General features: G+C 37.5%; 1 protein-coding gene across 2 annotated transcripts in view; it reads left to right on the plus strand.

The window, feature by feature from the left end:
* MECP2 (methyl-CpG binding protein 2) overlaps nt 1–22,470 on the plus strand; it is a 75,388-nt gene that overhangs the window by 12,940 nt on the left and 39,978 nt on the right. Inside the window, exon 2 of one of the 2 annotated variants that reach the window (XM_025165793.2) lies at nt 19,958–20,085. The exons of the other annotated variant lie outside the window; for it this stretch is intronic. The gene's annotated coding sequence lies outside the window, so the exon portion shown is untranslated. The remainder of the gene's footprint in view (nt 1–19,957; nt 20,086–22,470) is intronic. 2 annotated transcript variants of the gene reach the window in all.

A 22,470-nucleotide genomic window follows, 5' to 3' on the forward strand; every position in this document is an offset into this window, starting at 1 on the left:
TCGCACCCGATTTTGTGACCTTTTTGCTGTGGTTGTTAAGCAAATTACCATGGTTGTTAAGCAAGATATCCCATGATCGTGACTTGCAATCTTCTCTGCCAGCTTCTGCATTGACTTTGCTTGTCAGAAGCCAACTGGGATGGTCACAAATGGTGATCACATGACTGCAGGATGCTGCAACTGTTGTAAATGCGCTACAGTTGCCAAGTGCCCAAATCACGATCACGTGACCATGGGGATGCTGTGATGGCCATAAGTGCAAGGACCGGTCATTGCCATCGTAACTTTCAGTGGTTGCTAAACAAACAGTTGTAAGGCAAAGACTACCTATCTCCTTCTCGAAATTAACAGCCTCATTGTTGGTTTTCTGGAAGCTATTAAAGACAAAGCTGTTCGAGAAGGCCTTTGGGGAGTGAATAGTCACCATTGTGCCTATTGTATTATTGCAAATTTGTGTTTTGAGTCTGGCAGTATAAAACTATAATAAATATATATAAAAATACGATGAGCATCCTGTGGTAGAGGCATTTGCTCAGCCCTGCAGTGAGCTTTTCTCTGCTTGATAAGGGCAGTTTCCAAAGCTGTACTAAGAACTTGGATCCACAGAAATGTTAACTTGGATGGATCACAGAGAAATGTGTATAATACAGAGCATTGTAACTTAAAGATCATACAGGTGCTTATTTTACTCAACATTTGCTTATTTGAAGTCCACAGTGTTGTAGAGATTACAGTGGCATGCTTCTTTCACATGTGATCATTTTCTTAGACTCATATTTGCAAACATCTGCACAAAAGGCTCTACAGGAAGTTCATTTGAAAGGGGTGGTGTGTTTTGAAGTGGATAATGATGTAAGCTTTCAGTGTTTGTGATATGATTTGCTTAAGGTGAACATTCTAGTGCTGTTCTCTTGAGTGTGGTTGGTCAGAAGAAACGTTTATCAGTGGTTTCTGTCATAGCTTTTATATTTTGTAAAGGCATCCTTTGAACCACTAGAATAGAAGCTAATAGTTGTTACTGAAGTTGGGAGAGAAGGAAGAAATGCTTAAAAGGAAATTGTAAAGCTGGCTGTGCAAGAGTGCTTGATAAATCAGGCTTTCAGTTGGTTTTGGCAGCGTAGTGCGGATTGTATTTTTGCAGGCTGACTAGATTCTTAACAATTTCTCCTCTGTACTGTGCACCAAGCTTCCAGTCTCGGTGTCTGTTTACTGAAAGGATCATATTGTTGTGCCATCTTTATCCCGCTGTTTCCCCACCTTCCTTTGCATCCTTTCTTTCTGAATACCCACAATTATAAATGGGGGTGTAATTGACCCATTCATTACAATAATACCCTGTAAAAGGTGCATGTTGGAATCTTAAGTTTCCACATGTGGAATTATTAAGATATTAACAAAATCTCTATAATTGCAATAAGAAAAGCAACTATTACCATTTTGGGGATTCTCTGCGAGAAAGTAGCACTATTTTGTGAAAGCTGCAAATTCTCTAGCTTCAGTTAATAAGTTGCTGTAAAACTCTTATGTCAATTCAATATGCCATATTTTGAATTTAGTCAGTTATATAGTGTTGAGCTGGTCCAGGCTTCCTATCTTAAATCTGCCTTTTTTATGAGTAGACACATTATAGTTTGAACTATTGGAGTGATTTACAGAACAGCTTAGCTTTCCTCAGTGGAACAAAATTATACATCAAATTAAACTCTATTGACTCTGGAAATGGAACTGTAAAATAGTTTCATCCCCATTAGAAGGGTTTGAGATATTCAGGGTAGAGATTTCTGTTGTGTGACTTAGGAATAGGGACTTTATCTTCAGCTTTTGAAGCAGCAGCTATCTTCTGAAGACACTCGTCGTACAGTAATAGTTCCTGATTTTTCAAAGTGATTTGGAATCAACCCTATACTTAAGTTCCATTGGCTGAGGAATTATAGGATTTGACAGATCCCTGGTATGCTAATAAATCTACCACAATACTTTACCAACAAAGATATGCTGGTAAAGGTAAGTCTACTACTGTCCTGATTTTAAATTCTTTGCTATATGAAGGTTAAAGTTTATTGGTTGTAAAGTAATGGTGTTATCCTTCTGCGTGTGTCACAATTACTTTTCAGACAGGTTGCCTGATTTTGAAACTATGAACAAGGCATGTGCATTACAGATAGGTTTATTGTGCTAAGGATGTTTCAGATTCCTAAATGCAAAAACTATATTGCTTTGTTTAATTTTGCAGACAGATGCTTAAATGTTAAAGCGCACATTGTGCATATGGGAACATATAAAATCCTCAAGCCAGTATAGCTGAAAAAGTGTATTTTTGCTTTTGTTACAGTGTTCATGAGCTGAATTGAAGTGAATCTATTGTTTCTTTGCTGGGCTTACTTCTGTGGCTGCAAATGCAGGTAGAAGCTGCAGAAAGCATTATTTCAAATTCCCATTATTCTCTGTGACAGAACACACAGAATAATTGGGTTTTGTTCTGGTGGAATACAATCCACTCAGTTCTGATGGAAAGATCCAAGGATGTTATTCTGTACCAGATTCAAAAGAAAACTTTTTTGTTTATTTGTTTCATATACTTTCTTATGGCATAGTGGTGGAGCACACTCAACAGCATATTCTGTTTTCCTCTGCATTATGCTTGTGCTTTTCCTGAGACCACAGTCTTACACCTGCTTTGGGTCTAGTACAGGAAATTTCTCTCCCATTGGCTTAAATTAAAGGGATTTAAAAAAAAATTTAACCCACTGCAGACAACTCCACTTCCATCAAGATGATGGGAAATGGTAAAATTATAATTCAGTAACCAGTCATGTCATGATTTTGTTTAGTCGTTAAGTCGTGTCCGACTCTTCGTGACCCCATGAACCATATTGCGCCAGGCCTTCCTGTCCTTCACTGCCTCCCTGAGTTTGCTCAGTTTCATGCTCAAGTCATGTCATACCATGATCATTATATAACCCACACATGGGGAGACTGACAGAGCCTGTGGCATGAGGCTGCATCTTTTGCCCTATATTTTGCCCAGTCGCAGCTCACAAAAGGGAGCTTTGGTAATGATAATAGGGTTAAAGGACAATTGGTACATAAGTTATTTTGGAATCAAAAAGCCTGTCCAAAGATTCATAACTTCCTTGGAATGTGAGCACTTTGCTAACAGATAACTAGTAATACCTTGGATTTTAATTTATCTATTTGTGCCTTTGAGTCAGCTTTTTGACTCCTGGCGACTGCCTGGACTAGTCCCTGCAGTTTTCTTGGCAAAGTTTTTCAGAAGTGGTTTGCCATTGCCTCCTTCCTAGATTGACAGATAGTGGCTGGCCTAGGGTCACCCACCTGGCTTTGTGCGTAAGGTGGGACTAGAACTCATGGTCCCCCAATTTCTAGCCTGATGCCTTAACCAATACACCAGACTGACTCTAAAACCTTGGGATTACAGACACAAATGGACAGCATCTCCAAATTCTGTTCATCTCCAACAATAGAGACATGTTTGAACCGAACATCCAGGAAGATAAAGGGAAAGGAAATATAGGAATCATCAGTACTCTGCCTATATAAACCAGAACCTATTGGCCCTCTAAAAGCCCTTCCTTGTTCTTTCAAATAAGATTTTAAAGTTGCTGAAGTTAGGGATGTACAAAATTCTTCAAATTTGAAATCATCTATTTGAGTGTGAAACTGAGTCTTTCAAAATGAAAGATTTTGATTCTGGAGATCTTGCAAGATTTTGGCTTTTATGGGAAAAGAATAATAAATGATGTTTGACTCTTGGGGAAATATATACTATATAATATGATATTGCTGTCACAACTTTCTCTGTCCCCCAGTCCCCCACTTGTTTTGGTCAGAAGTGAATATTGTCTTTTATTTGAACTCTATTGACCTAACATTCTGTTCCGGCAGACCACACAGAGTGAAGAACAGGTGGATGAGCTAACTGCTTGCAGAGACCAGACGCTGCTGGCTGAACGTTCAGGAGTCCTTTTATCTTCCAAGGTCTCAACCATAGCACCCACACAGCACTCATACTCTTCCATTACAACTCCAGTCAGGGTAGTCTTCCCTACTCCAGTGAATGATGAGGTTGAAACATGAGGACTGGCTGAGTTCTCAGGTCACATCATTTCCTCTTTTCTTTGCAAAGTTTTCTGAATATTCAGGCCCAAATGCTGCTGCTTGTGACAAAAGCTCATTGCTGTCTCTTTGCATCTCCCCACAGCATAGACAAGGGATTAATCTTACATCCTATTCTGTGCTGACCAGGAAGGAAGCCCTCTTCATAACCAGTAACAATGGCCACCAAAAGAGTGGTCTACCTGAGTGTGCCAGGCTTCAGGGAGTTAGGTTAGAAGGTGGGTGGGAGGAGATGATGTGTAGAATGGGCAATGAATCTTGTGGAATTGCAAGGCTAGCTGTCAAGTGATACAGAAGGTGGTGGGATTGATAACATGCCAGGAAAAACATTAAATCACAATGGTTGATTGGCCCATGAAAATGTCCAGAATATCAGACTTTGAAGACTCATGGGGAGTCCTCATTCCACTTTTTGGAGAGGATGACTGATGCCCCTTTCTGTTCCGTTCTGGGTTTATTTTCTTTGCCATTGTTGTTCTTCTGTCTTGTGCTGTTTTTGTGTTTTGTGTTTTGTTTTTGTTCTTTGTTTTTAAACGTTTTAATGATTGTAAGCCACCAGAGTCCCTGGGAGTCGAGTGGCATATAAATTTAATAAATTATTATTATTATTATTTTCCTATGGAATTATTTGCTGAATTTGAATTTTGTGAGGAAAAGGAACAACCATAAGAAGACATTTGAATTTGAATTTCAAGCTCCATATATGTGAGTGGTTCCCACCTGCTTGAACTCCTCTTACAGCACTTTTAGTTTGTCTTTTATCACTGGACTTTGGGGATGATTTCATATGCCATGATGAGTTTCTTCTATTGTAGCTAGAGAGTTGCTTTCAAGACTCAGGAAGTTTTACTCTGATATGCTTGTCTATTTTGATCATACTAAAAGTGATCAAGGATATTACCTTTTCATGGATAGCAGGAGGAGACAGCCTTCCAATTCTTAATTTTCAGTAATTATTTTAAATACAAAGGTTAAATAGGAAGCTGGCATGCTCTAAAGCAGGAGTTTTCAAACTTTTTCAGGCTGTGAAACCTGTTAAAAAATTCCCAGAACCCCTGATCAAGAGGCAAAGCTACTACTAGAAAAGTAGTGAACTTTTTCCCTCCCCTTTGGTCTCTCATGGAGAGACGTTAGGGTTCTGCAAAATACAGTTTGAAAAACCCTGTTTTAAAGAAAGACATCAGCCTCTTAACATCTTATTTATTTGCATAAATGTCTGTGTGTCCCACTTAGGGATTAGCTTGCCTTCTGATAAATTGCTGTTTTCTGACTGGCTGTGCCCACCCTGGCAGCCATTTTGTGATTAGGGAAAATCTATATTGCAACTATTTGGCAAAAGTGCTCACATTATGCAGTACTCTCAACATTTCAAATGTACTCTCAGCATAAAAAGAAAGCCACCACTACACACTGACAGTTGCCTGCTCCTGTTCCAGGAGGGTGCTACTGTCAGCGTGCAGTGGTGGCTTTCTTCATTGGAAGTTTATCAAGGGAGGGTTCTGTTGCCCATTGGAAGTCTATTGTTCAGGGAGTTCTGCTGTGTTCTGTTATGAAACTTTTTCTTTTTGGGTGTGTGTGTGTCTGTTGCGTATAACATGATATTTATAAGGTGGATGAGGGGATCCAAACTTTTGCCTGTATAGATGTCTAGGGAGTGGCTATAGCAGAGTTGTTGCTTGGCTGAGTCAGTGAGGCTGATGAAGTCGGAACATTCATTCTGTTGAGTTTATGGATGAATGTCCTGGAAATTTGGCGTCATTGTCGTGAAAACTTTGTTTCTTCCATAGGTAGTCTATTTATTTAGGAAACTGTTGGAAGGACATATTTCTCTTTACATTTCAATGCTTATCTGCCTCTCTCCCAGTTTAGAAGCTCTTGTTCTGAAAGAGAATTGCAAAGCTCACTTTTCTGTAGAATAAATAATAAAAATGCAGAATATATAAAGAATATTGGCACTAAATGACTTAAGTAGCATTACATTGTCAAAAATGAGGAAGAAAAAGAATGATGTAGAATTTCTTTAGGAAAAAGAATGATGCAGATTTGCAAGAATTTCTTACCACAGAAGCACTGGAAGAATTCTATAGCTTGAGATTAATTTATTCTCTTTCTCTTACCTGCATCAGTAACAGAGATCTGCTAGTCACTGAAGCTTGGTCTGCTGCACTGTTAATATGATGACATAGCTTCTAAAACTGCACCTTGTACTCAGGAAAGCCAAAGCGTTTCTCCAGGTAGCTCTTGAAGCCATTTACAGTATGTTAAGTTGATGGGGTAAAGAAAAGGATTGCAGTGGCACCACTGAGAAGTGCCACAACTTGTTTGCTATATAATAAACTTGTTTAGATTTTTCAAGAAAAGTAAATGTTTCTAATGGTAGTATACTTTGGTGTAGAATATTGTTGGCAATATATATTAATTGTTTTATTGTTATTTTTTCTTATTAGATTGTAATCTGATTTATATTCAATCAACTCAAGGCTGCGAGCATACCTAATGCTCCTGGCTCCTATTTTACCCACAGTAACAACCCTGTGAGGTGGGTTGGGCTGAGAGAGAGGTGCTGGCCCAAAGTCCCAGCCAGCTTTCATTTCTAGAGGAGGCTTACACCTCACAGTCTCCTAGTTTCTAGGCTAGGACCTTAACCACCACACCAAACGGGCTCTCAGGACTGTGTGTGTACACGCATAGACATATAGACAGTCAGTCAGTCAGTCAGTCAGGGCTGTATATATTGTTTTTAAAGGGGAACTGAATTTTTGAACCTTTAAAATATGCATAACTTTTTACATCCAATTTGTATAAGTTACTCTACTTTGATAGCTGTTTAAAAAGAGAATGGGTGATTCAGGATATTGCAGTCTTATTTTCAGGCCATTGGAAATCATACTGAGCCCACTTCTGGTTTTGGAGATTTTAGCAAGCAATATACTGTGAAACCTGTCTTCACAGTTATACATGAAAGCTTGATTTTTAAGAAAAGTAATAATGGAAATCTGAGGTTCATATGAAAATATTCAATGCCTGGGCTTTTCTACATATACACAGAATATACATACGCTGTACTTAGTGTATTACTTTTACCTTTTTATATGAATCAGTCTCTGAAGTTGCCTTCCTTCTTAGTCATGGTGTTACTTTGATTTCTGGGTGAAAATATTTTAAAATGACAGCAGTCACATTTTCCCTTCCTGAATTACAGGATTTCATTTTGTCAAATAAATCAGTTCCATTTTCCTGCAGTTGATAGCCATAAAAGAAACCAATTAATTGTGTCAGAAGTATCATATCTAAAAATTAGAGTGGGATATGTACAGTTTATGAATACATTGGCAATATTTCCCTGTTAAATAAAACATTACTATTCAGTCACTTTAAAAAGAAGAGTTTTTTTAAAGAATCCAGCAATATTTCAGACAATTTCAGAGTCAAGGAGAATCCAGTTACTAATTGAAAAACATTTTTTTAATGGCTAATGAAACAGAAATGTAAACGTTTAGAAACAATATGCTGCATTGCCTATATATCCTTTTTAGAACAGGTGAAGAAAACAGAAGCTGAAACCTTTAGCTTTAAAATTGTTATGTTTCTGTTTAATTCTGGTACATGCTGAAATACTGTATGTATGTATAATACATTTTCTACATTACATTTTCTCACCTCTCTTTGACATTTTTAAAGGTAGATTCTGTGAATCAAATCACATAGCCACCAAATGAACAAGTATTTCTGTGACTGATTTTTGTGAGTGATCATTCCTGTAATTTACATCATCTTAATTTCAAACCAAAATAAAATGTGTCATTAACAAAATACTATTTATTTTGCACTTCACACACTGTTATATCAACAACAGGAAACATTATGAGGAAGTTTATAGATTCCCAAGCCTTCTAATTATAAACCTTAGGATGCTAAGAGTACTGAAGCATATACTATTGAAGAATGGTAAGAGATCACAGGCCTCAGTCAAATGACAAGGCACATAAAGGAGGAAGGGAAGTAAAATTTTGAATGGAGGGGATGAAGATTAATTTGATATTCTAGGATAAAATAGTGAGCTGTAAATAAGCACTTATACCTGGATTTTGATCAGGTTGATCTTTCTGACAGTTTTGTGTGATCTTTGCTGTAGTCCTTTGTGCTCATTGGCTGGTCATTGGAAAATCAGAACAAATGTATTGCTTACTGAGCAATTATATGAAATACTGTGTGCATATCTTTTTCTCTATCTCTACATTTTGAAATGAGAATTGGAAAAATCAAGGCACAAGGCTGCTTTTAACTTCAACCTACTGTACATCTCAATCTGCAGTAGCTATATCTCATTATCCCAGTATGAAATAATGGGTCTTAACACTTGTAGATTTAATCAGACCCAGAATAAATCTTCCTAAAAAGGAATGCAAAGCATGTATGAGAATAGCATTGATTTTTGCATATGAGTAACCAAACTATTTTTAAATTAAATAATACATAATCCTTTTTTATTCAAGGATAAAGAAGAACAGTATTTAGTTAAGCATAGTAATTTGTGTGGAATAAAAATGAATTTGTTTAGAAAGCACTGAATATTATGATCTTCAGCTCATAAGGCATAGCTTCAGAGAACATTATAAACTTGAAAACAAAATGTGACCCTAGTCAGGAAACTATAGCTTGAGATTTAAGGCCAATTGATTTGCTGAAAGAAAAAAGTTTTAAACATGAATTAAATGGAAAAATTTAGCTACTTTAAAAAATAGCTGCTTTAAGAATAATGCACAGTAATATTTGGGTTCTATAGAAATGTAAAAGTGAAGAAAAATAAAAATAGACCAAGTTTTGTTTTCCAAAAAAGTTAACTTGAATAAATTTCCTAAATATTTTCTTTTTCCAGGATACAGAAAATGATTACGAAAATGGTTGCCCACCAAAAAGATTTCTAAAAGTATGTAGTAGGAAGATTGTTCTATTTATAGAAACAGCTTGTTGCAATTCCCATACTGCAGAAGGCAAGCTATAAGTACAATTCATGTTTGCAAGGACAATAGTACATTTTTTCTTCCAAGAGATACTGAGATTGGGTTTCAAATAGAAGGAAAGACTTGGACCTTCTTTGCTCATGGAGTTGCTTCCTCTGGTTTTATCTCAAAATTAGTAGAGCTCTTCTTGTTCTCCCTTATACTTCAGGGCATTGGGATTGAGTGAATGGGATGTACATTGGAAGCAGCATCCTTTCATTCATATCTATAAAGAGTGCTTTAAAAAAAAAACTCTTACGTGTTTCATTTTTTCCCTCTGATTTCCCCTATATTCCTCTTTCCCAATGCTTCAGCATTTGCAAATGATTTACATTTGTTCAGTGCTATAATTTTTCTTCCTCTTCCTTCTGGATTTAAGCTGTTTACTTCTGTTCCTAAAATCAAAGCACAAAATGAAAAGAGAAGCTAAAGTACAGAAGGAAGAGGTTTTCCTACAGATTTGGAACTGATATTTTCAGCTGTCATTTCCAGAGGTGTTCATACTGTATTTAGTTTTGGTATTTTGCCATAAGCTCTCATTAAAATTTTATACTTTAAACTGTACTTTGAAATATCCAGGCTAGTCTCCATAAGGAGACTAGTATTGTAGCAATATGACTCTGACACCAACACCTCTTGCCCATGAATGGGTACTTAGGTAAATCCATGCATATCCACATTTTGTCACCGGTAAGTAGACTAGGTTTTAGTTGCAGTCAGAAATGGAAGTGGAGGGTGGGCAAATCAGCTTTATTTCCCCCCTTACTCTTTACCACCTCTCACAATTTCAGGCCCCCATTTCCTTCTCTCTGTATGTATACAGTAATTGTACATTGCTGGTTCTGGTTTTCTTGCCATAGGTTTGAAAGTTTTAAACAAGTCAGATAAGACCTAAAATCTACAAATAAGATGTGTATGATTTTCTACTGTACCAGAATTCAGTTAAATCAAAGGTGATGTGGAATTAATTATACCCTGCCTCACATTTTTTGCCAATGTAAATAGCTTGCCCTGCATTGACTTTGCTTGTGGGAAGCCATCAGGGAAAGTCGCAAATTGTGATCATGTGATGATGGGATACTCCGACAGTCAGAACTTTGAGGAGGTTGTAAGTACCACTCAGTGCCATCGCAAGTTTCAACAGTCACTGAACAAGTGGTTGTTGACCAAGGACCACCTGTACTAGCCTGCCGGATGAATCTGAATCCATTCTCTTGGCTTAATCAAGGTATAAAAAATAAAAAATGACTTGTTAATATAATTTTGAAATCAAATATTAGGTGATTTTTGCTAGGAATTGGCATAACATAAAATTTAAATTTAATATAAATATTTTAAATCTGATTTCTCTCTTAAAACTCAGTCCATTAACTCTTTATCAAATACAGTGAAATAAAGTTTGTTTGAAGTAATAGAAGTCTCCTTGGAGAAAATCTTGATTCTGAGTCAAACTTTTTGCTACAATAGGAGGTACATTCTATTTCTTATCACAGCAAATTGTAAATATGACTACAGATAGTCCTTGTTTAGTGACTGCCTTTTTTAGTGACTGTTCGCAGTTACGATGGTAATGAAAAAGTAACTTTATGACCAATCCTCGCATTTACAACTTTCGCAGGTCTGTAAAGCAAAGGGAAGCTGAAATAAGATAATCAGCACAGTTGTGGTTTCACTTAATGACTGCTTCGCTTAATGACTGAATTCTGGTCCCAATTGTGGTTGCTAAACAAGGACTACCTGTAATAATGACAGCATGGACATAATTGGGGGCTTTGAATTCTTATGTTTAAAGGATTTATTTAGTGCCAAAAAAGATTGTTACTTACTGAAAGCAGTTCATAAGCATTCTTGTTCAGGACATGGAAGAATTACAAAAATGGGAACTTATTTTAAACCTATTTTGAAATCAGTTTTTTTCATGTAATTTAATCCATTATTTAAATGAATTCACTTTGTAGTCAATTATTAGAAATGCTAGTTACTTCCCAGCTTTAGTTCTATTGTGAATATGTCTCTACATCTCCAGTTGCAGTAGATGACTTGGTGCAAATAAGGAAATGATGAATGATGATATCGCAGAATGTGTGTGTAGGTTTGTTTGTTTTGTTTTTAAGGCTTTAATTGTTCTTGAAATGCATCAGTTGGGTAAATATTCATCCTGAAAGATTAAAGAAGAAAGAGAGAGGCTTTGCTTGGAATACACACACATACACACACTCACTTTAGTAATGTCTGTAGATGCGTTTGTGTACAGACTTGTGCTGACTTGAACCATGAGCTGAGCATCTATTAATTTTGAAGCACAAAGGTAGGTTGGTCGTCTTTGCTCCTTGCTTGGGTACAGGTAGTCCTTACTTAATAACCACAATTGGGACCGGAATCTCAATCATTAAGTGAGATGCCCATGTGACTGCTTTGCTCAACAACCACAATCTGGTTGCGGTCATTAAGCGATCTCCTGGGTTGTTAAGCGGATGGAGTGAAAGAGCTGCCTGCTAAAGGATTTCAGTTCCACAAGGAGCTGAAATCCTCCCAGCAAGCAGCTCTTTCGCTCCTCATCTGCAGCCCACTGAAGGGTTTCCCTCCCCTCCATGCATGGAGGGGAAATCCTTTATGAAGCTGGAGGAACGGAGCTCAAATCTTCAGGATTTGAGCTCTGTTCCCGCAGATCTCAGAAGGATTTCAGCTCTCTCCGTCCTCTCCGTTTGCAACCTTTCCTGCCAGCTTCGCCATTGACTTTCCAGGGAAGCCAGCAGAGAAGATTGCAAATGGCAATCCCATGATCATAGGGCACTTGACATCCTGTTGTAAATGCAAACCAGTTGCCAAACGCCTGAAATGCGGCCATGTGACTGCGGGGGGGGGGGCAGCAGAATGTTTTACAATGGCTGGAAGTGCTTTACGTGTCGTAAAGCATCCTTTTTGAGGCCTTCCTAACTTCGAACTGTCATTAAATGAACAGTCATTAAGCAAGGACTACCTGTATTTGTTCAAGACCAGGTCAGGTGGTCTTAACTATGTTCACTTTCAAAACTGAATTGAATGTTTGTCCCCTTCAATTTTAATTTCAATGTTTTTTCTGTTTTGACTAATGTTGAGGGTAATGTGACAGGTGGAGTACTTTATGTTTAAAAAGCAAAAATAGCATTCAATATATGCTGTAGTGCTTCTCCCTGTAAAGATTTACATTGTTCCAGCTGAAGTTTGGCTGAGGATATTTAGTTAGCACTGTGTTTATATCTTTGTTTTGTTAAAACAAATGTGATTACATATAGGCCATAACTCAGGTTGGAGATCTCCTAATTACTAAAGTATGTGCTTGCTCTAATTTTGAAATTCTCCACCTCTCACAGCAGTGAAACAAAACTGCTGCTTTCTTTACACTCTCAGTCTTGAATTTTAAAAGAAAGGACACAAAAAGTAGAGTGTATTTTTCTCCTTTGTTTTGTAGGATGAATTCAATAGTGTGTGCGCGCGTGTTTGAGTGTGAATTGCACTTGAGCAGCTAATTGGGCTCCCACTCTCTCTCTCTGCCTATACAGTAATGCTATCAAAGCATTCAGCAGTTTCAAAGAACTAGCAGGGCCTCTGTTGCACTAATCACCCCAGGCATTCAGCAATCATGAATTCAGCTTATAAATCACGAGTCAAACAGTACATTCTGTCATCTTGTTGGGTTTCTGAGTTTTAATAATAATATCTGCTGATATTAAGCAGGCATTTTGCAGTGTTTAGAACTAGAACTTTAGTTGTAATATCTTTCCTGTTAATAATAGCTGAAAAATATGCAAATATATTTGCTTCATAAACAATGTAATATATTGTTATATTGTTCATTATTGTTTATTGATTATTGTTACATATATTATTTATAAACAAAATGCACATATTGCATTAACAAATATTAAAAAGTTTTGGTGATGAAATAGAAATTCTAAATGACTTGTGATTAGGCTAGTATTCCTGATTTGGTCATTATAATTATCATAAAAAATGATTTTTTAGAAACTTGCTGTTTTCTGGCTGGAGGAGAGTTAAACCCAGTTTGAATGGAATGCTGCATTTCCAGTACATTTCTTGCAGACTTGTTTACAAGCTGCAGTAATTTTTCAAAACAAATAATCAAGATAATTCATGGTGTGTATTCTGTAACAAGTATCAAAACTCAGCATCTTCTGCTGGTGGCTGTCAGTCTGTTTTCTAAACAACAGAAAAAGTCAGTCCTGCTAAGAGAACTAATTTCCAATAGTATTTTCAGCTGATTTCAATTTGGTAGCCTTGGAATCTGCAGTTGTAAAATATTCCTGTGTAAAAGACTTCTTTCGGTCTTATACTTAGCAGTAATGATATTGAGTAAGGTTTTTTGGAAATGACATGAAACTAGAAAGGAGGGGTACGTATGGAATAAGAAATGTTTTAAGTGGACTTTGTGCTGATGGAAAAGGTTGATGCATGCTTTTAACTTGGAACGTGAAAAGTTCCAGACATATTTCATCTATTACCGGTGTAACCAGTCAGCCAGTGCAGATGTTTTTGTTTGTTTATTCTAATTATACACACATATGTTAAGTTGTTAGTTGTTGTGAAGTTTGGCCCTTTACAATTTGTGTGGGCCCACCAAGTTTCCTATAAATCCCTTGCAGGCCTGCATACAAAAAACTATGTTCGGCATACTTTGGTGACAGTGAACTGTAGTGACGTTAAGCGCTATAGACTAAATTTCATTATGATCATGTTGTTTTTTTAAAGCAAAAGACATTTTGTAGAGCCCAGAGTTTTTTCAACAATCATTTGAATATTTACATAAATTCCCGAGTTGGGAACAAGCCTATCTGTGGAATTTCTTATTTCTTAGGCAGTTTTATGCACAAGAATAGTTGTTGGAAGGTATTAATTTCATAACTAGTTGAGTGTGCCCACAGGGGCTTTAAATTTGTGTTTCATGAACAGTAGTCTGCGTATTATAAGTAGAGTAGTTTAAAAAGTAGTCTGTAATATGGCTTGTTATTTGGGGGTGGGGGGAATTAAACACTTCTATGATCATAATTGCATTTTTGGGATGCCTTAATATTTTGGATTCTAGACATTAACTTAACCATTGGTATATGCAGTACATTGCAGAAGTTTGTCTCAATACAAAATGAATCTGGCTGTAAAATATGTTGGGATAGGAAGTTTAGATAACATTATCTTGTATTTGCTTAGGCTTTTTTGTGCCGATTCCTTTACTTACAAAGTATTTTTGCTACTTTTTAAAGATTATGATTGTATATCCAGATGTGCGTATCATCTTCCCTCTCCCCCAGCCTCTAGTGCCAAAATACTTTGGGTTATGCAAGGTCAGATTGGCTTGCCTTTACTATGTTTGTGTGGAGCTGCCCCTTTACAGCTCTATTGAAAGACCGACTTCCTCAGAATTTATGTTGGCAATGTGGATACAAATTTCCACAAATATATAAATGGAGAAAGCAAAAATAACATTTCTATTCAAAGAGAAAAAAGGAAAGAAAATCTGCAGCTGACCAGGTGGAATACAGTTAGACTGCCTTTGGCAGGTTGGAACAGAAAAAGAACAAAATTATAGAGATAGCATATGTGGACATCCTTCCAGGGTAGCCTTGGTGGAGTCACAGAATTATTAAATTAGCCACTAGATGCAATGTATCTAAACAGCATTCTGTATTTTTGCCCCCTTATTTATTCAGGATAGAAATGTTTTTGAATATATATGGTGTGCGTGTGCGTGTATGTTGTGATTATTTCAAATGGAATTCGAATGTAAATCCATGGTACAAAATACTGCTCCAAGCAAATCTCAGATCTGTGAATGGACACAGGTAATATGTTAAAATTCTTAATCTTCATATTTATTAATAGTTTCAGTTTTTAGTAGTTTGTTATATCTGTGGCAATGACTGGAAGCCAATCTCATTTTAAACCAAAATGTATTAAATCAGAATATGACTCAGCAACAACAGCCATCTTAGGTAGTCATTACTCTTTTTTCTTCATCATCGTTTCAAATTGAGTGAGCTCACTTTTTAAGGACAAAGGTACTCTTTCCCAAACTCATGATATGATTTTCCTGGCAGCAGCTTTTTTTCTCTCTGTATTATGTAGTACAGTAGTGATTTTCAAAATGATGCAACTGGTCTTCACTTGACAGAGAAATGGCTTGAATTCAGATTGTCAAAATGGAAACATAGTTATGTTGGTAGTTGGAGTGGATCTTGAAAATTGGATTAGATCTGACGCAAAAGATACCCAGGAAGTAAGAGAACACTGTTTCTACTGAGTGAATGTACTGTTTGCAGCTGTCCATTAAAGTTATTTGCAAGGAGGAAATATTTTCTTTTACATACAGAAGGAAAACTGCTCTAATATAGGGGAATGTTGCTACAAATATGGGAGAAATGTTAAGGTGAAACAAACAGATGGCTGCTTACTGCTATAACATAATCACAGATTTATAGTGAATAGTGTATTACCTTAGTTTTTCATTAAACATCAGATGTTAGGAAGAGGTAGAATTCTGTGATTCCCAGCTGGTATTAACAGTGCTTATGAATAAGGATGCACTGTTCTGTGTTGGAGAGGTCTGGCTCTAGAACATCCAGTTTTTCCTCTGAAATAAATGTATGGAGGATTTAGGGATGGTTTTGTACTGGGCTGTGAGAATAATCTTGGGAGACAGGAAGAGCCGTAGTCTAGACAGCGGTCTGATAAGAGAAACCTGAATCCAAAGGAGGGAAGGGGGTGGAGAAGCCTCTCAGAAAGGACCCTCCCTAGTTCTCTGGAAAGTAAAGGCAGGGGAGGGGGGAAGTGCTTTCAGACTTCCAAGATTCTGTTACTGTAACTTTACAATAAAGGTAGTACAGTAGGTTTTGGTTTCCTGTCTGTTCTACCTTGAAGGGCTGAGAGGTCTATATATTTCCCAAAGTGGATTATATGCATCGAAAAGTAGCTGTGGTGTTTGACACATCCCTGCATATGAGAAGTAAAATGCTCAAAACTTTTAAGATTATTTGTAGTCTATGAAAGATAAATATTTTTCATTTAAGTTGTTGAAGTGTAGGCCTGAGCGCTTTTTATTTTTTAAAAGAACTGGCCTGCTTCCAAACAATATCTTAACATATTCCATGAACAGAGGGTGTTCAGCTACATATAAAAAACAGAAAAAAATATTGCCTATATGAGGGCATCAAGAAGAGAAGGGATTGATTATTTATTTATTTTCTAATATTTATATCCAACCCTAATCTTGACAAACTCTGGGTGGGTAACAATTGTATAAAATGTATTGATGATACCTTACCCCATGTTGACAGATGACCTCATCCAACAGCTTCAGGTAGATGTTAAATAGGAGGAGGGAGAAAGTAGAGCCTTGAGGCCCCATGCAAAGCAGGGGTCTTGGGCTTGATCTCTCCCCCTACCAATGCCAACTGTAACTAGCCCTGGGAAAAGTAGGAGAGCTATTTCAATATTGTGCCTCCCACTCCAAATTTCCTGAGCCAGCCCAAAAGGATACCATGATTGATGATATCAAAAGCTGCTGAGAGATCAAGGAGGGCCAGGATGGATTCACTACCCCATCCTGAGCCCACCAGAGGTTTGGGTGTTGCAGTGAGCCATACCCCAGGAACTTCATGGAGTCTCCAACAGGCCCTGACTAGGTGACTTTAGCAAATAGGCAGATTCTGTGTTGGGGAGAGTGAGGACAAACATGTTTAGATTACTGAATGTAGAATACCCACTCCAAAAATAAAAATAAAAATCACCCTATGCATAGGGAATGTTTAAGAAGACAGCAGAAGGGGAGAGAGGCAACCTGAAGCCCCCGTCCCCTTTTTTGTAACCCTTGAATCCCCTACATTTGTTAATTGTGGTCCTTGGCCAACTGGTTGGCAATTTTTTTCTGTAAATGGCTGAATCCCACCCCTCCCCTCCATCTGACAGGTCTGCAAGCCAAGGAGTGCAGCAAGGAGGCCAAGGAACTACTAGCAAGGAGGCTGTTGATAGGCCGCCACTGCTGCCCAGGATGCTCTGGCCCTTGGCCCCACCCTTCACCCTGGGAGCTTGGCTGAGGCTTGGGACTGGCAATTTGCCCCCCATCCATTCTTAATTCACAGACCATGCAAAAACAGGCAATGGGCTGGATTTGGCCCCCCAGGCATAGTATGTCAATACCTGCTGTAAGGCAACCTCAGTATAGGATTATTGATAATATAATTGTCTGTTTAACTCATTCCTTTCTCTAGATTTCCTTCCATGATGACCCATTTTAAGATCCATCCAATTGTTCCAGGAGCAGATGGTTGATGGAATCTTAGTCTCCTTCTCTCTGTTACAATCTGTGCTTTGGCCTTCCAGCTGTAATTACAGCAAGTTATTAGCTGGGAACTCTTTCCAACACATGCTATTCTCCAAATATAATTTTCTGTGCCAGTGGAGAAAAATACAGCTAGCTATTTACATTATCTGTTTTAGCCCCACCTATCAGTAGCAAAAAGCCAAGATGGTTAAATAAGTGCTGGGGAGTTCCAAGGTGAAGTCTTCTTTGGACCGTGAAGCTCACTAGGTGACTTTATCTATTACAATCACTCAGCCTAGCCTACTTTACAAGATGATTGTGAGAAAAAAACAAGTGTTAGTGTGTGTGTGTGTACGTATAGGATATAAATGCAATAAATTAATGAATACATAAGGTTACTTTTCCACTAGTCATCTTTTATTTGGAGTGATAGGAAACCGCATTCTGTATGGTGCACTAGAAGCACCACATTTTGAAATGTTGTGGCAAAGTAGTTTCAAGGGAATTCATCCATCTTAGTTATATTGATTTACCAAACTGCTTTGAAGGAATCTTTTTATTTATTAGGTTTTATATACCATTGACTGTTGAAGTCTCTCACTTGTTTACAGTGTGCTCTTGCAATTTGCATAAGAGGCTTGATAAAATTTAATCATATTTGGATAGACCTGCTGTCACTGAGTCATTGAGTTTGTAATCCTACTTGACTAATTTAATACATATCCAACTTAGTTTGTTAAGTAATTCCTGTAATTGGTGAAAGCCTATTCAAATTAGAAAATTAAAACCTTTAACTGTTGGTGAAAATAGTGAATGATATTAGACATAAAATTAACATTTTAAAAGGTTTTGTTAAGTCAGATATGATTTTTAGGGCACTGAAGCTTTTTAGTAAAATTTCGAAAAGAAAAGAAAAAATTCTACCTGGAAGACCTCTAGTCTCCGGTAAGCACTCTTAGCTGGAGAAGAATTTTACAGCCACAGTAGATGAAATCATCACTGCCCAATCAGCATGTTTCTCAAAGTTGCTTACCTATAGATCTCACAAAGAGCCCCCAGAGGTTTGTATAGTCTAATTTGCATGTTCCTTTTTGGGGTGATAACAGAGCAAGCACAACATGTTTTCAGGAATTTTGAGTTTTAAATGTATGCAAATACTCTATCTTTTCAACATTAACATTGACAGTTGTTGCAACATTTGATACAGTTTTCTTTCCCAGTGTAGTGTAAAGAATCAAAAATAGTCACTGGATTTCTTACAGGTTTTTTCATAATACTGTACAACTTTCTTTTTTTATTTTACAGCAGAATCTCTTTTAATCAAACAGGGATCTACAGGGACAAACATGTGGAAAGATGTTGCTTATTGCGCTCATTCACTTTTTACAAGGCATTCTAATTCATTATTTCTAATGAAATAATATCTTTGTTTTTCCTTATGCTACTTTTACCATATTTTTAGATAATAAGTTAGATCACCATAGCAGAGATAATTTTTTTAGTACTATGTATCTTTTTAAGAAGATATTATTTTGATTTGTACAATGATCTGTTGACCCTTTCTCTTACTGCAGTACATCTGCATTATTGCCTTTTTCAGAACAAACTCCATTGTGCATGTATGTTTTAATGTATTCTTTAATTTGCATTCAAAACCTGTCTGTATCTGCTTCTTGTCATTTCAGCACTTCAACATTTTCCACTCCCCCCGAGAAATAAATGTTGGAAAATGTTTTTAGTCTACCTTTAAAAGAAAAAAAGAGTAATTACACAATAGCACTTCAAAATGCTTTTAACCAATTTACATATTGAATTAAAAACAACATGTTTAAATGAATTATCCCTTCTTTATTCATCTCTGTAATATATGTATGTGGGCTTTGCCTCTGTGCAGTGTCCCATTTGGAACCTCCCAGGGTTCGGAAGTTTTTGGTGGAAGTTCCACCCTCCCTGCCTATTGTTCATTATCCTATGTGCGGCTTTCTTCAAGTGCTCTGCTCATTTGTCATATCTGTATTTTCCTATTCTCCAGTCTGTTCCCCCCCCTTTTTTTCCCCTTACTGTTACTGTGTGGTTAAGAAAAAGTCATTGTTTTGGCTTTGAAAGCTCATTACTAAACTGAAGTAGTAAACTTCTCTCTTTGGAGAAACAGCAACATTATAGCTAAGCAAAAACTAAACAAGGCCTGTCATAAGATTGGTGTGAAAAGTTTCAGAAGGCTTCAGTTCCACCTTCCCATCTTGCTCAAGTGGTGAAAGTATCTGACCCAGTATTTCTGGGACAGTAAATTGGAGCAAGTATTAGCAGTACCAGTGGCGTAGACATATGTGCTACAGTGGCACTGCAGGTATGATATCTCCACTGTATTCCACCCAGATAGATACTAGGTATCTCTGCTCTCTGCTCTAATGCCAAGGAATGTCTGCAGTAGTGTCTGGCAACAGAGAACCTGGCCAAGGGAATAATTTGTATAATCCTCCCCCCCCTTTTTTGTTTCTGATAGGTACTTGCTACTGATGCATCTGTGTTGAGGTGGGAACACACCTCTTCTCCTTTTGCATTCAGGTTATCCTGTCAGTGATCAGGGTGTTCTGGCACATCAACAGACTGGAGATATTTGTGATTCCTAAGGTATTTTGAATACTTAAACATTTCCTTTGGTGTCAGATAACATTAGGGTGTCATATTGGCAAGAAATGTGCTTTGGGTATGAACCTTTGGTTGGCAGCCATGCATCATGTTACAGTGGTTCTTCAACCAGATATTTACTTATTTTACTGAAGCTCAAGTTGCACCTAGCATTGTTCTTCTAGTTTTTTCCCCTATCCTTCAATATAGATAGAATCTTACATAGTCCTAATATTTGGATGGCACTGATTTTTTATTTTTAAAGAACTGCCACATTTTTATGACCTGGACAAAATTCAGAACTGTCATCTCAACTGGTCTCTAAACAGATAATTTAATTCTGTTATGAGTTATCTAAGCAGTATTGCCCATTGTATATTTAAAGTCATCCAAAAGAGTGGAGGTAACCTCTGGAGTCTTTCTTCTAAACATCCCTGTGCAGTTGATCTATCAAAGAATTACCTGGACCCTGTCTTTCACATTTATTAATCACTACTATCCATTCTCAGAGAGAATGCAGCTTTGATAAAACAGTTTTCTGTTGCCTTATGAAAATCAACACACCTCCAAACCAACTTGACTACACATCCATATGTGAGAACAACACAGATTATGATGAAGACCATAATTCATAGAATCCATCCATATTTTATTAAGTGATATCCGTTCTTCTCTGATTCCTGGAAGCTCACTGTGTCAGAAACTGAGCGGATTAGTGGGAATTATGTCTAGAAACATCTGTAAGGAGCATGGAACTTGCACCAGAAATCTCTAAGCTGTAGCAGATATTGCATAGGTTCAAAACTTCTATAGTTGGCTTCACAGATGACCAAACAGCCTCTTTGCCACCCCTGAGTACAGACAGAACATATTTTTTGTGTGTATGTACATGTGTGTGTGTATGTGTACACGAGTCATGTAAATTCAATGTTATCTGTCACTTGCAACTGAGAGTCTATACAATTCCTTTTTGTTGAATTCTATTAGAACTAGTTGCTTCTTAGCCCAGCTCTCTGAGCACTATTTTGTACTTATCGTAGCAGGCTCCCAACTCAAACTACACCCACGCCTCGTTTAGTGACCAAGTTCTGTTCCGGTGACCAGGTCATTAAGTGAAATGTTCACTAAGTGAACACGTGACACAGAGAGACTGCGGAGATCACTGGTTGCTGCCATCTCATTTAGATAAAGTTTTCTCATACAGCTATGCCAGTATTATTCTCACTCCAGCGTGCATTATTGTCAGGCACACAAAATTTGATTGTAAATGCATGCATTGGTCAAAAAATGATTTTTTTATTATGTTGTATTTGCAAATGGTTGCTAACCAAGGTAGTTGCTAAGCAAGGAATGGGTGTAATACAGGTTGTCCTTGCTTAATGACTGCCTTGTTTAGCAACAGTTCAAAGTTACAACAGCGCTGAAAATGTAACTTTATGACTAGTTCTTGCGCTTACAACCGTTGCAGTATCCCTGTGGTCACATGATTGACATTCGGGGGCTTCACAACAGGTGGGCGTTTATGACTGTTGCAGCGTCCCTTGGTCACGTGATTGCCACTTCCACACTTCACAGCTGGCTTCTGACAAGCAGAGTCAATGGAGAAGCTGGCAGTAAAATTGCAAATCATGGTCATGTGATGTCTTGCTTAACGACTGTGGGTAATTTGTTTAATGACTGTGGAGGAAGTAGATTGTAAGACTGTCATGGTCACATGATGTCTCACAAAATGACCGTGTTGCTTAGTGATGGAGTTGGCAGTCCCAGTTGTGCTCATTAAGTGAGAACTACCTGTGCGTACTGAGCAGAGGTTGTCAATCCACCAGCCACATACCTCCCATCTGAAACTCTCAGAATCCCACCAGTGCTGGTACACTGTTTGGAGGGAAGGAATTTTAGGTGGCACAATGGGTGCTGTAAGCCTCATACTTGTAGCATCTCTGATATCCACCCCCCTGGTTAGGCCGATTTTTCCTATGGGGAGTTTAGTGGCAAATACAAGGCTTAAAGTAAGAATTTTGTCCCTTAAATCTGCAGAAAATGACACCCCCACCCCCCCACCCTCCCAAAATTCAAGTATCTTCCTCCAGTATCATCATAAGGTTAATGTCCATATTCCTTTCAGACTTCAGGCAGAACAGAAGAAAAGTGCTATTAGGCTAAAAAAGCCTGTTCTATAGTCACAGCTGCTGTTTTTGAGTCTTGAATCCACTATTCCTTGCCACCATCGTATTTCAATGGGGCACCTTATGAAGATTTACTGTTCTACAATAAAAGTTATTCTGTTCATGTTTACATTTCCTAAGTGAAAATTATGTTAGTATTTGATTCTTTTGGGATCTTTTTTTTAAAGTACTGCTTCTGTTTTATTTGAGGGGGTGCAATTTT

Source organism: Python bivittatus, unplaced genomic scaffold (assembly GCF_059951505.1).
Source record: "Python bivittatus isolate LINGU-HERP-01145 unplaced genomic scaffold, Pbiv_v1 ctg000220_np1212, whole genome shotgun sequence".
Classification (NCBI taxonomy): domain Eukaryota; kingdom Metazoa; phylum Chordata; class Lepidosauria; order Squamata; family Pythonidae; genus Python; species Python bivittatus.